Below are 12,184 nucleotides of genomic sequence, written 5' to 3'. Positions count from 1 at the left end.
AAGATTACATAATATACAATAAAAGTTGATTAAGTCATGGTTGGAATAGATTTGTTACCAATTTTCACGTAGCTAAAATGAGAAAAATTATCCAATCTTGTTTTACCCATAACTTCTTCATTTTAAATCCGTTTTGAGTGAATCAAATTGCTATGGTTTCATATTGAACTCTATTTTATGAATCTAAACAGAAAAAGTATAGGTTTATAGTCGGAAAAATAAGTTACAAGTCGTTTTTGTAAAGGTAGTCATTTCAGTCGAAAGAACGACGTCTAGATGACCATTTTAGAAAAATACTTCCACTTTGAGTTTGACCATAATTTTTGGATATAGTTTCATGTTCATAATAAAAATCATTTTCCCAGAATAACAACTTTTAAGTCAAAGTTTATCATAGTTTTTAATTAACTAGCCCAAAACAGCCCGCGGTGTTACTACGACGGCGTAAATCCGGTTTTACGGTGTTTTTCGTGTTTCCAGGTTTTAAATCATTAAGTTAGCATATCATATAGATATAGAACATGTGTTTATTTGATTTTAAAAGTCAAGTTATAAGGATTAACTTTTATTTGCGAACAAGTTTAGAATTAACTAAAATATGTTCTAGTGATTACAAGTTTACCACTTCGAATATGATAGCTTTTTATGTATGAATCGAATGATGTTATGGAAATCATTACTACCTTAAGTTCCTTGGATAAACCTACTGGAAAAGAGAAAAATGGATCTAGCTTCAACGGATCCTTGGATGGCTCGAAGTTCTTGAAGCAAAATCATGACACGAAAACAAGTTCAAGTAAGATCATCACTTGAAATAAGATTGTTATAGTTATAGAAATTGAACCAAAGTTTGAATATGATTATTACCTTGTATTAGAATGATAACCTACTGTAAGAAACAAAGATTTCTTGAGGTTGGATGATCACCTTACAAGATTGGAAGTGAGCTAGCAAACTTGAAAGTATTCTTGATTTTATGAAACTAGAACTTTTGGAATTTATGAAGAACACTTAGAACTTGAAGATAGAACTTGAGAGAGATCAATTAGATGAAGAAAATTGAAGAATGAAAGTGTTTATAGGTGTTTTTGGTCGTTGGTGTATGGATTAGATATAAAGGATATGTAATTTTGTTTTCATGTAAATAAGTCATGAATGATTACTCATATTTTTGTAATTTTATGAGATATTTCATGCTAGTTGCCAAATGATGGTTCCCACATGTGTTAGGTGACTCACATGGGCTGCTAAGAGCTGATCATTAGAGTGTATATACCAATAGTGCATACATCTAAAAGCTGTGTATTGTACGAGTACGAATACGGGTGCATACGAGTAGAATTGTTGATGAAACTGAACGAGAATGTAATTGTAAGCATTTTTGTTAAGTAGAAGTATTTTGATAAGTGGCTTGAAGTCTTTGAAAAGTGTATGAATACATATTAAAACACTACATGTATATACATTTTAACTGAGTCGTTAAGTCATTGTTAGTCGTTACATGTAAATGTTGTTTTGAAACCTTTAGGTTAACGATCTTGTTGAATGTTGTTAACCCATTATTTATTATAACAAATGAGATGTTAAATTGTAATATTATAATGATATTATGATATATAATATATATTAGTATGATATATATACAGTTAAATGTCGTTACAACGATAATCGTTACATATATGTCTCGTTTCGAAATCATTAAGTTAGTAGTCTTATTTTTACATACGTATTTCATTGTTAATACACTTAATAATATATTTACTTATCATTTAACATAATTAACCAAGTGTATCAATATCTTAATATGATTCATATGTACCTAGTAAGACGTTGTTATAACGATAATCGTTATATATATCGTTTTCGAGTTTCTTAAATTAATAGTCTCATTTTTATGTATATAACTCATTGTTAAAATACCTAATGAGATACATACTTATAATAAAATCATGTTAACTATATATATAACCATATATATGTCATCGTATAGTTTTTACAAGTTTTAACGTTCGCGAATCACCGGTCAACTTGGGTGGTCAATTGTCTATATGAAACCTATTTCAATTAATCAAGTCTTAACAAGTTTGATTGTTTAACATGTTGGAAACACTTAATCATGTAAATAACAATTTCATTTAATATATATATAAACATGGAAAAGTTCGGGTCACTACATTACATTACCCACCTGTTAAAGAAAATTTCGTCTCGAAATTTTAAGCTGAGGTAGATGGAGGAGTCGGGAAAAGGTGAGGATACTTCTGCATCATTTGATCCTCTCGTTCCCAAGTAAACTCAGGTCCTTGTTTGGCATTCCATCGTACTCAGACGATCTGAATCTTGTTGCATTTTAAAGTTTTGATCTCACGATCCATAATCTCAACTGGTTCTTCCACAAAGTGGAGTTTGTCGTCAATCGTAAGTTCCTCAAGTGTTATGATAAGTTCAGGTGCAGCAAGACACTTCTTCAAGTTTGACACGTAGAAGGTAGGATGAACTGAGCTCAATTGAGCTGGAAGATCCAAACGGTAAGCAACGTGTCCAACACGTTCCAAGATTTCAAAAGGACCAATGTATCGTGGGTTCAACTTTCCACATTTTCCAAAACGAATCACACCTTTCCAAGGGGCAACCTTCAACATTACATGATCACCAACGTTGAATTCAAAGTCTTTACGTTTACGGTCAGCATATCTCTTTTGACGATCGCGGGCAGTCTTAAGTCTAGCTTGAATCTGAGCAATCTTCTCCGTTGTTTCATGGACTACCTCGGGTCCGGTGATTTGTTTTTCGCCTACGTCAGCCCAACAAATAGGAGATCAGTACTTACGGCCATACAATGCTTCAAAAGGTGCGGCATTAATGCTTGAGTGATAACTGTTGTTGTACGAGAATTCGACTAACGGCAAATGCCTTTCCCAAGCCTTTCCAAAATCAATGACACATGCACGCAACATGTCCTCCAAGGTCTGAATCGTTCATTCACTTTGCTCGTCAGTCTGAGGGTGATAAGCAGTACTCATGTCAAGACGAGTTCCCATGACTTCTTGCAAAGAACGCCAAAATCTAGAAGCAAAACGGGGATCGCGATCTGAGATGATCGATAAAGGTACACCATGACGAGATACAACCTCTTTGATGTATAATTGAGTAAGTCTCTCCATCGTATCCGTTTTCTTCATAGCCAAGAAGTGTGCAGATTTGGTAAGATGGTCAACGATAACCCAGATGGTATCGTATCCGCCCACCGTCTTTGGTAGCTTGGTGATAAAATCCATCGTTATCCTTTCCCACTTTCATTGCAGGATTTTCGGCTGTTGAAGTAACCCAGAAGGTCTTTGATGCTCGGCTTTAACCTTCGAGCAAGTCAAACACTTACCAACATAAGTCGCAACGTCCTTCTTAAGATTCAGCCACCAATACTGTTCCTTAAGATCGTGGTACATTTTTCCCGCTCCAGGATGAATCGAATATCTCGATTTGTGTGCTTCATCAAGTATAAGGTTCCGTAGATCTCCATAATAAGGTACCCAAATTCTTCCGGCATAACATCGGAGTCCAGACTCCCTAACCTCGAATCAAGAGACAAGTATGTTCAAATGTTCATGAGTTATATTCTCCTTCTTGAGAGCCTCACCTTGGGCTACTCTGATCTGACTGTTGAGATTCGAATGGATGGTGATGTTTAGAGCCCTAACACGAAGAGGTGCCGTCCTCACCTTTCGGCTTAAAGTGTCAGCTACAACATTGGCCTTGCCAGGATGATAACGAAGTTCACAATCGTAGTCGTTGAGCGTCTTGATCCATCGACATTGTCTCATATTCAGTTGCTTCTAATCAAAGATGTGCTGGAGACTCTTGTGATCAGTGAAGATAGTACTCTTAGTTCCATACAAATAGTGTCTCCACAATTTGAGCTCAAAGACAACGGCTCCAAGTTTAAGATCGTGAGTAGTGTAGTTCCGCTCGTGAATCTTCAATTGTCGGGAGGCATAAGCGATAACCTTTGATCGTTGCATCAGTACACAACCAAAACCACTTTTCGACGCATCGCAATAAATGATAATGCTAAAAACGAACATATATTTCATAGCATTATTCCTCAAGAAAGACAAGCTTTTAGTTGCAATTGTTCTATTTAAAAGTGATATTCGTTTAAATAATAAAAGGTGAAGACAAAAGACAGATTCGACGAATTGAAGACGCAAACGACCAAAAAGCTCAAAAGTACAAAATACAATCAATGAGGTTCCAATTATTGATAAGAAACGTCTCAAAATTACAAGAGTACAAGATTCAAAACGCAAAGTATAAGATATTAAATTGTACGCAAGGACGTTCGAAAATCCGGAACCGGGACATGAGTCAACTCTCAACGCTCGACGCAATGGACTAAAAATTACGAGTCAACTATGCACATAAATATAATATAATATATAATTAATTCTTAAAATTAATATATATATATTATAATATATTTATAAATCGTCGGTAAGAAAGAAGCCAAAGGAGGGTGAGCTGTATTTTCAAACTCCGCGACTCGCGGAGTTTGAAGAGCAAAAATGCCGCGAGTCGCGGAGCTCACCTGGACTCAATTCCCTATAAAAGCAAACACAGTTTGATCGCAAAAACCATCCATAATCTATCTCTCTCTCAATATATACGTAAATATATATATATATAATTTATATTTTAATTTTAATTTTAATTTTAATTTTAAATCCTAATAATAAGGGTATGTTAGCAAATGTTGTAAGGGTGTAAGTCGAAATTCTGTCCGTGTAACGCTACGCTATTTTTAATCATTGTAAGTTATGCACAACCTTTTTAATTTAATGTCTCGTAGCTAAGTTATTATTATGCTTATTTAATCCGAAGTAATCATGATGTTGGGCTAATTACTAAAATTGGGTAATTGGGCTTTGTACCATAATTGGGGTTTGGACAAAAGAATGACACTTGTGGAAATTAGACTATGGGCTATTAATGGGCTTTATATTTGTTTAACTAAATGATAGTTTGTTAATGTTAATATAAAGATTTACAATTGGGCGTCCCTATAAATTACCATATACACTCGATCGGACACGATGGGTGGGGTATTTATATGTACGAATAATCGTTCATTTAACTGGACACGGGAATGGATTAATAGCCACTAGAATAATTAAAACATGGGTGAAATTATGTACAAGGACACTTGGTATAATTGATAACAAAATATTAAAACCTTGGGTTACACTCAGTCGACATCCTGGTGTAATTATTAAACAAAGTATTAAAATCTTATTACAGTTTAAGTCCCCAATTAGTTGGAATATTTAACTTCGGGTATAAGGATAATTTGACGAGGACACTCGCACTTTATATTTATGACTGATGGACTGTTATGGATAAAAACCAGACGGACATATTAAATAATCCAGGACAAAGGACAATTAACCCATGGGCATAAAACTAAAATCAACACGTCAAACATCATGATTACGGAAGTTTAAATAAGCATAATTCTTTTATTTCATATTTAATTTCCTTTATTTTATATTTAATTGCACTTCTAATTATCGCATTTTTATTGTTATTGTATTTAATTGCACTTTTAATTATCGTAAGTTTTAATTATCGCAAGTTTATTTTATCGCACTTTTATTTTTCGCAATTTCATTATCGTTATTTACTGTACGCTTTAAATTAAGTCTTGTATATATTTATTATTTTACATTTGATTTTAACTGCGATTAAAGTTTTAAAATCGACAAACCGGTCATTAAACGGTAAAAACCCCCCTTTATAATAATAATATTACTTATATATATATTTGTATTTTTATAAATTTAAACTAATATAGCGTTAAGCTTTGTGAAAAAGATTCCCTGTGGAACGAACCGGACTTACTAAAAACTACACTACTGTACGATTAGGTACACTGCCTATAAGTGTTGTAGCAAGGTTTAAGTATATCCATTCTATAAATAAATAAATATCTTGTGTAAAATTGTATCGTATTTAATAGTATTTTCTTGTAAAAATTAATAGTATTTTATACCCCTTAGCTTTAAACATCAAGTATTTTTGGCGCCGCTGCCGGGGAACTCGCTTAAAAGCCGGAAGCGCAACGCTAATATAAAAAAAAAGATTTTTATTTTTAGTTTACTTTTATAAAAATACGTTTTTGTAAAAAAAATACGTTTTTAATTATTCGAAAATATAAAAAGAAAACAAAAATATAAGTATTTTTAAGATTTTGTTAAATATTTAAGTTTTATAAAGTTTCTTTATTTTTATATAAGTTTTATTTAAGTATTTTGTTTTTATTTAAAACATAAAAAAAAACCGAAAAAAAAAATTTTAATATATATATAAATCTATTTTTAAGATATTTATAAAATTATAAAGTAGTTCTATTTTTATTCTAGTTTTTAAAATATAAGTTTTTATTATATAAATATTTTAGATTTTAAAACAGAAAATATAAAACAGAAAATATAAAATAAAAAAAATAAAAAAGAAAAACGCGTCGAATTTTAAACAACCTGTCATTTGAATTTTGAAACCCCACGACTCGCGGAGTTTACAGCTTCTAATACCGCAACTCGCGGAGACAATCTGACACGCCACACAGGAACCCTAATCAGCATTAATTACGGAGTAATTATTAATTATTATTATTATTAACCCTAATTACTTATTATTATTATAATTAGTTTTATTTTAAGTTTCTTTTTATTTAATTTATATATTTAGTTAAATTAGTTTAATTAAAATATAAAATTAATAGTTTTATAAAATAAATAATATAAAAATAATATTTTTATAAAAATTGTAATTTTTACAACTTTTTGTATATTTTTATATTTTGTCTTTTTTAATTGTTTTAGCGTAATATTTGTATTTTTCGCTAGTTTTTAGTTTTAAACTTAGTTTTTGTCATAGTTATTTTTATTTCTAGATTTTTAGGCTTTGCCGTAAAATTACTTAAGTGCTTTTTCTTTAGACTAAGATTTAAGTGCTTTAGAATTTTGCGACGCCTTTTTAAGTTTTAGTTTCTTTTTTAAGTTATTTCCATTTGGGATTTAGTTTTTCCTGTAAGCTTTAATATTTTTAGACGACTTTTACCTATGTATCAATTATCATTCCAATTAGTAATCTCAATTTGCGATTATAATTTTAAGTTAGTTGTAGTAATAAGGTTAGGTTAGTCAAGTGTTTTTAAGTGTTATAAGTTTCTTTTATTTTTCCGTCACCTTTTATTTTTCAACCATTTTTCTTTTTCGACCTTTTTCGACGAACTCTTTTTCTTTCTTATTTCTCGCTATTCTAGTTTTTAGGACATCGATTTTTATTCTACTTCTTATCTAAATTTCTTAAAATTACAAAAATTTATTTTAAGTGGTTAAATTGATAGACATCAAAATTTTCTGGTTCGTAGTAATAGTTGGATTTGTACGTGGACCGGGTTATTGGAGCCAAACAGTCCTCAATTATATTGAGACTAAACGAATCCTGCCCCTCTGCTGCATCTTTTGGCTATTCGAAACGTGGGCAAAATCAGAAAAGTCTATTGATTGGATAACTTATTATAATTTTTCTTTCCTTTTTAAAAACTAATAGGATATTCAGTGAATGCACCGAGCAAGACGTTCACCACCTTTTGTACGTTCACCACCTGTAACTAGATCAAGACATTTAGCAAATATTACCGCCGTTGATTTTTCTTTAGAATCGTCATCCAGTCGACCAAGTACTCCAGTTCAAATTTCCGATAATCCATTTTTTGAACCCGGCCTCACAATTGAGAATTCGGAGAATATTCAGGAACGATTCATAGATCCTGAACCACTAAACTTTCCTCCAGAACCACCAATCATTCAAACAGAGATTGTTGAGGAACAAACCATTAAATCAGAATCCTCTAGTGATTCCGATTCAACAAATTCAATTATGGAAGTAACAGAACCATTAAGTATGGAAGACCGAATGAGAGCTAAACGCACTGGTCAAGGTCACGCAATTACTCATCCAGACATTAATGCGCCAGATTATGAAATCAAAGGACAAATTCTACACATGGTGACTAATCAATGCCAATTTAGTGGTGCGCCGAAGGAAGATCCAAATGAACATTTACGTACCTTTAATAGGATCTGCACACTATTTAAAATCCGAGAAGTAGAGGATGAACAGATATATCTCATGTTATTTCCCTGGACTTTAAAGGGAGAAGCCAAAGATTGGTTGGAATCGTTACCTGAAGGGGCGATTGATACATGGGACGTATTAGTTGAAAAATTTCTTAAACAATTCTTTCCTGCATCTAAATGAAATGTCCCGTTCTTATTGATTAAAAACGTTCCATATTAATTGATTTCGTTGCGAGGTTTTGACCTCTATATGAGACGTTTTTCAAAGACTGCATTCATTTTAAAACAAACCATAACCTTTATTTCATCAATAAAGGTTTAAAAAAAAGTTTACGTTGATTATCAAATAATGATAATCTAAAATATCCTGTTTACACACGACCATTACATAATGGTTTACAATACAAATATGTTACAACAAAATAAGTTTCTTGAATGCAGTTTTTACACAATATCATACAAACATGGACTCCAAATCTCATCCTTATTTAAGTATGCGACAGCGGAAGCTCTTAATAATCACCTGAGAATAAACATGCTTAAAACGTCAACAAAAATGTTGGTGAGTTATAGGTTTAACCTATATATCAAATCATAATAATAGACCACAAGATTTCATATTTCAATACACATCCCATACATAGAGATAAAAGTCATTCATATGGTGAACACCTGGTAACCGACATTAACAAGATGCATATATAAGAATATCCCCATCATTCCGGGACACCCTTCGGATATGATATAAATTTCGAAGTACTAAAGCATCCGGTACTTTGGATGGGGCTTGTTGGGTCCGATAGATCTATCTTTAGGATTCGCGTCACTTAGGGTGTCTGTTCCCTAATTCTTAGATTACCAGACTTAATAAAAAGGGGCATATTCGATTTCGATAATTCAACCATAGAATGTAGTTTCACGTACTTGTGTCTATTTTGTAAATCATTTATAAAACCTGCATGTATTCTCATCCCAAAAATATTAGATTTTAAAAGTGGGACTATAACTCACTTTCACAGATTTTTACTTCGTCGGGAAGTAAGACTTGGCCACTGGTTGATTCACGAACCTATAACAATATATACATATATATCAAAGTATGTTCAAAATATATTTACAACACTTTTAATATATTTTGATGTTTTAAGTTTATTAAGTCAGCTGTCCTCGTTAGTAACCTACAACTAGTTGTCCACAATTAGATGTACAGAAATAAATCGATAAATATTATCTTGAATCAATCCACGACCCAGTGTATACGTATCTCAGTATTGATCACAACTCAAACTATATATATTTTGGAATCAACCTCAACCCTGTATAGCTAACTCCAACATTCACATATAGAGTGTCTATGGTTGTTCCGAAATATATATAGATGTGTCGACATGATAGGTCGAAACATTGTATACGTGTCTATGGTATCTCAAGATTACATAATATACAATACAAGTTGATTAAGTTATGGTTGGAATAGATTTGTTACCAATTTTCACGTAGCTAAAATGAGAAAAATTATCCAATCTTGTTTTACCCATAACTTCTTCATTTTAAATCCGTTTTGAGTGAATCAAATTGCTATGGTTTTATATTGAACTCTTTTTTATGAATATAAATATAAAAAGTATAGGTTTATAGTCGGAAAAATAAGTTACAAGTCGTTTTTGTAAAGGTAGTCATTTCAGTCGAAAGAACGACGTCTAGATGACCATTTTAGAAAACATACTCCACTTTGAGTTTAACCATAATTTTTGGATATAGTTTCATGTTCATAATAAAAATCATTTTCTCAGAATAACAACTTTTAAATTAAAGTTTATCATAGTTTTTAATTAACTAACCCAAAACAGCCCGCGGTGTTACTACGACGGCGTAAATCCGGTTTTACGGTGTTTTTCGTGTTTCCAGGTTTTAAATCATTAAGTTAGCATATCATATAGATATATAACATGTGTTTAGTTTATTTTAAAAGTCAAGTTAGAAGGATTAACTTTTGTTTGCGAACAAGTTTAGAATTAACTAAACTATTAACTAGTGATTACAAGTTTAAACCTTCGAATAAGATAGCTTTATATGTATGAATCGAATGATGTTATGAACATCATTACTACCTTAAGTTCCTTGGATAAACCTACTGGAAAAGAGAAAAATGGATCTAGCTTCAACGGATCCTTGGATGGCTCGAAGTTCTTGAAGCAGAATCATGACACGAAAACAAGTTCAAGTAAGATCATCACTTGAAATAAGATTGTTATAGTTATAGAAATTGAACCAAAGTTTGAATATGATTATTACCTTGTATTAGAATGATAACCTATTGTAAGAAACAAAGATTTCTTAAGGTTGGATGATCACCTTACAAGATTGGAAGTGAGCTAGCAAACTTGAAAGTATTCTTGATTTTATGTAACTAGAACTTGTAAAATATATGAAGAACACTTAGAACTTGAAGATAGAACTTGAGAGAGATCAATTAGATGAAGAAAATTGAAGAGTGAAAGTGTTTGTAGGTGTTTTTGGTCGTTGGTTTATGGATTAGATATAAAGGATATGTAATTTTGTTTTCATGTAAATAAGTCATGAATGATTACTCATATTTTTGTAATTTTATGAGATATTTCATGCTAGTTGCCAAATGATGGTTCCCACATGTGTTAGGTGACTCAAATGGGCTGCTAAGAGCTGATCATTGGAGTGTATATACCAATAGTACATACATGTAAAAGCTGTGTATTGTACGAGTACGAATACGGGTGCATACGAGTACAATTGTTGATGAAACTGAACGAGGATGTAATTGTAAGCATTTTTGTTAAGTAGAAGTATTTTGATAAGTGTCTTGAAGTCTTTCAAAAGTGTATGAATAAATATTAAAACACTACATGTATATACATTTTAACTGAGTCGTTAAGTCATGTAAATGTTGTTTTGAAACCTTTAGGTTAACGATCTTGTTGAATGTTGTTAACCCATTGTTTATTATAACAAATGAGATGTTAAATTATTATATTATCATGATATTATGATATATAATATATCTTAGTATGATGTATATACAGTTAAATGTCGTTACAACGATAATCGTTACATATATGTCTCGTTTCGAAATCATTAAGTTAGTAGTCTTATTTTTACATATGTATTTCATTGTTAATACACTTAATAATATATTTACTTATCATTTAACATAATTAACCAAGTGTATCAATATCTTAATATGATTCATATGTACCTAGTAAGACGTTGTTATAACGATAATCGTTATATATATCGTTTTCGAGTTTCTTAAATTAATAGTCTCATTTTTATGTATATAACTCATTGTTAAAATACCTAATGAGATACATACTTATAATAAAAACATGTTAACTATATATATAACCATATATATGTCATTGTATAGTTTTTACAAGTTTTAACGTTCGTGAATCACCGGTCAACTTGGGTGGTCAATTGTCTATATGAAACATATTTCAATTAATCAAGTCTTAACAAGTTTGATTGCTTAACATGTTGGAAACATTTAATCATGTAAATATCAATCTCAATTAATATATATAAACATGGAAAAGTTCGGGTCACTACAGTACCTACCCGTTAAATAAATTTCGTCCCGAAATTTTAAGCTGTTGAAGGTGTTGACGAATCTTCTGGAAATAGATGCGGGTATTTCTTCTTCATCTGATCTTCACGCTCCCAGGTGAACTCGGGTCCTCTACGAGCATTCCATCGAACCTTAACAATTGGTATCTTGTTTTGCTTAAGTCTTTTAACCTCACGATCCATTATTTCGACGGGTTCTTCGATGAATTGAAGTTTTTCGTTGATTTGGATTTCATCTAACGGAATAGTGAGATCTTCTTTAGCAAAACATTTTTTCAAATTCGAGACGTAGAAAGTGTTATGTACAGCCGCGAGTTGTTGAGGTAACTCAAGTCGGTAAGCTACTGGTCCGACACGATCAATAATCTTGAATGGTCCAATATACCTTGGATTTAATTTCCCTCGTTTACCAAATCGAACAACGCCTTTCCAAGGTGCAA

This window comes from Rutidosis leptorrhynchoides, chromosome 10, assembly GCF_046630445.1.
Source record: "Rutidosis leptorrhynchoides isolate AG116_Rl617_1_P2 chromosome 10, CSIRO_AGI_Rlap_v1, whole genome shotgun sequence".
Lineage (NCBI taxonomy): Eukaryota > Viridiplantae > Streptophyta > Magnoliopsida > Asterales > Asteraceae > Rutidosis > Rutidosis leptorrhynchoides.
The sequence above is the reverse complement of the archived record's forward strand: the minus strand, read 5'-3'. Positions refer to the sequence as shown.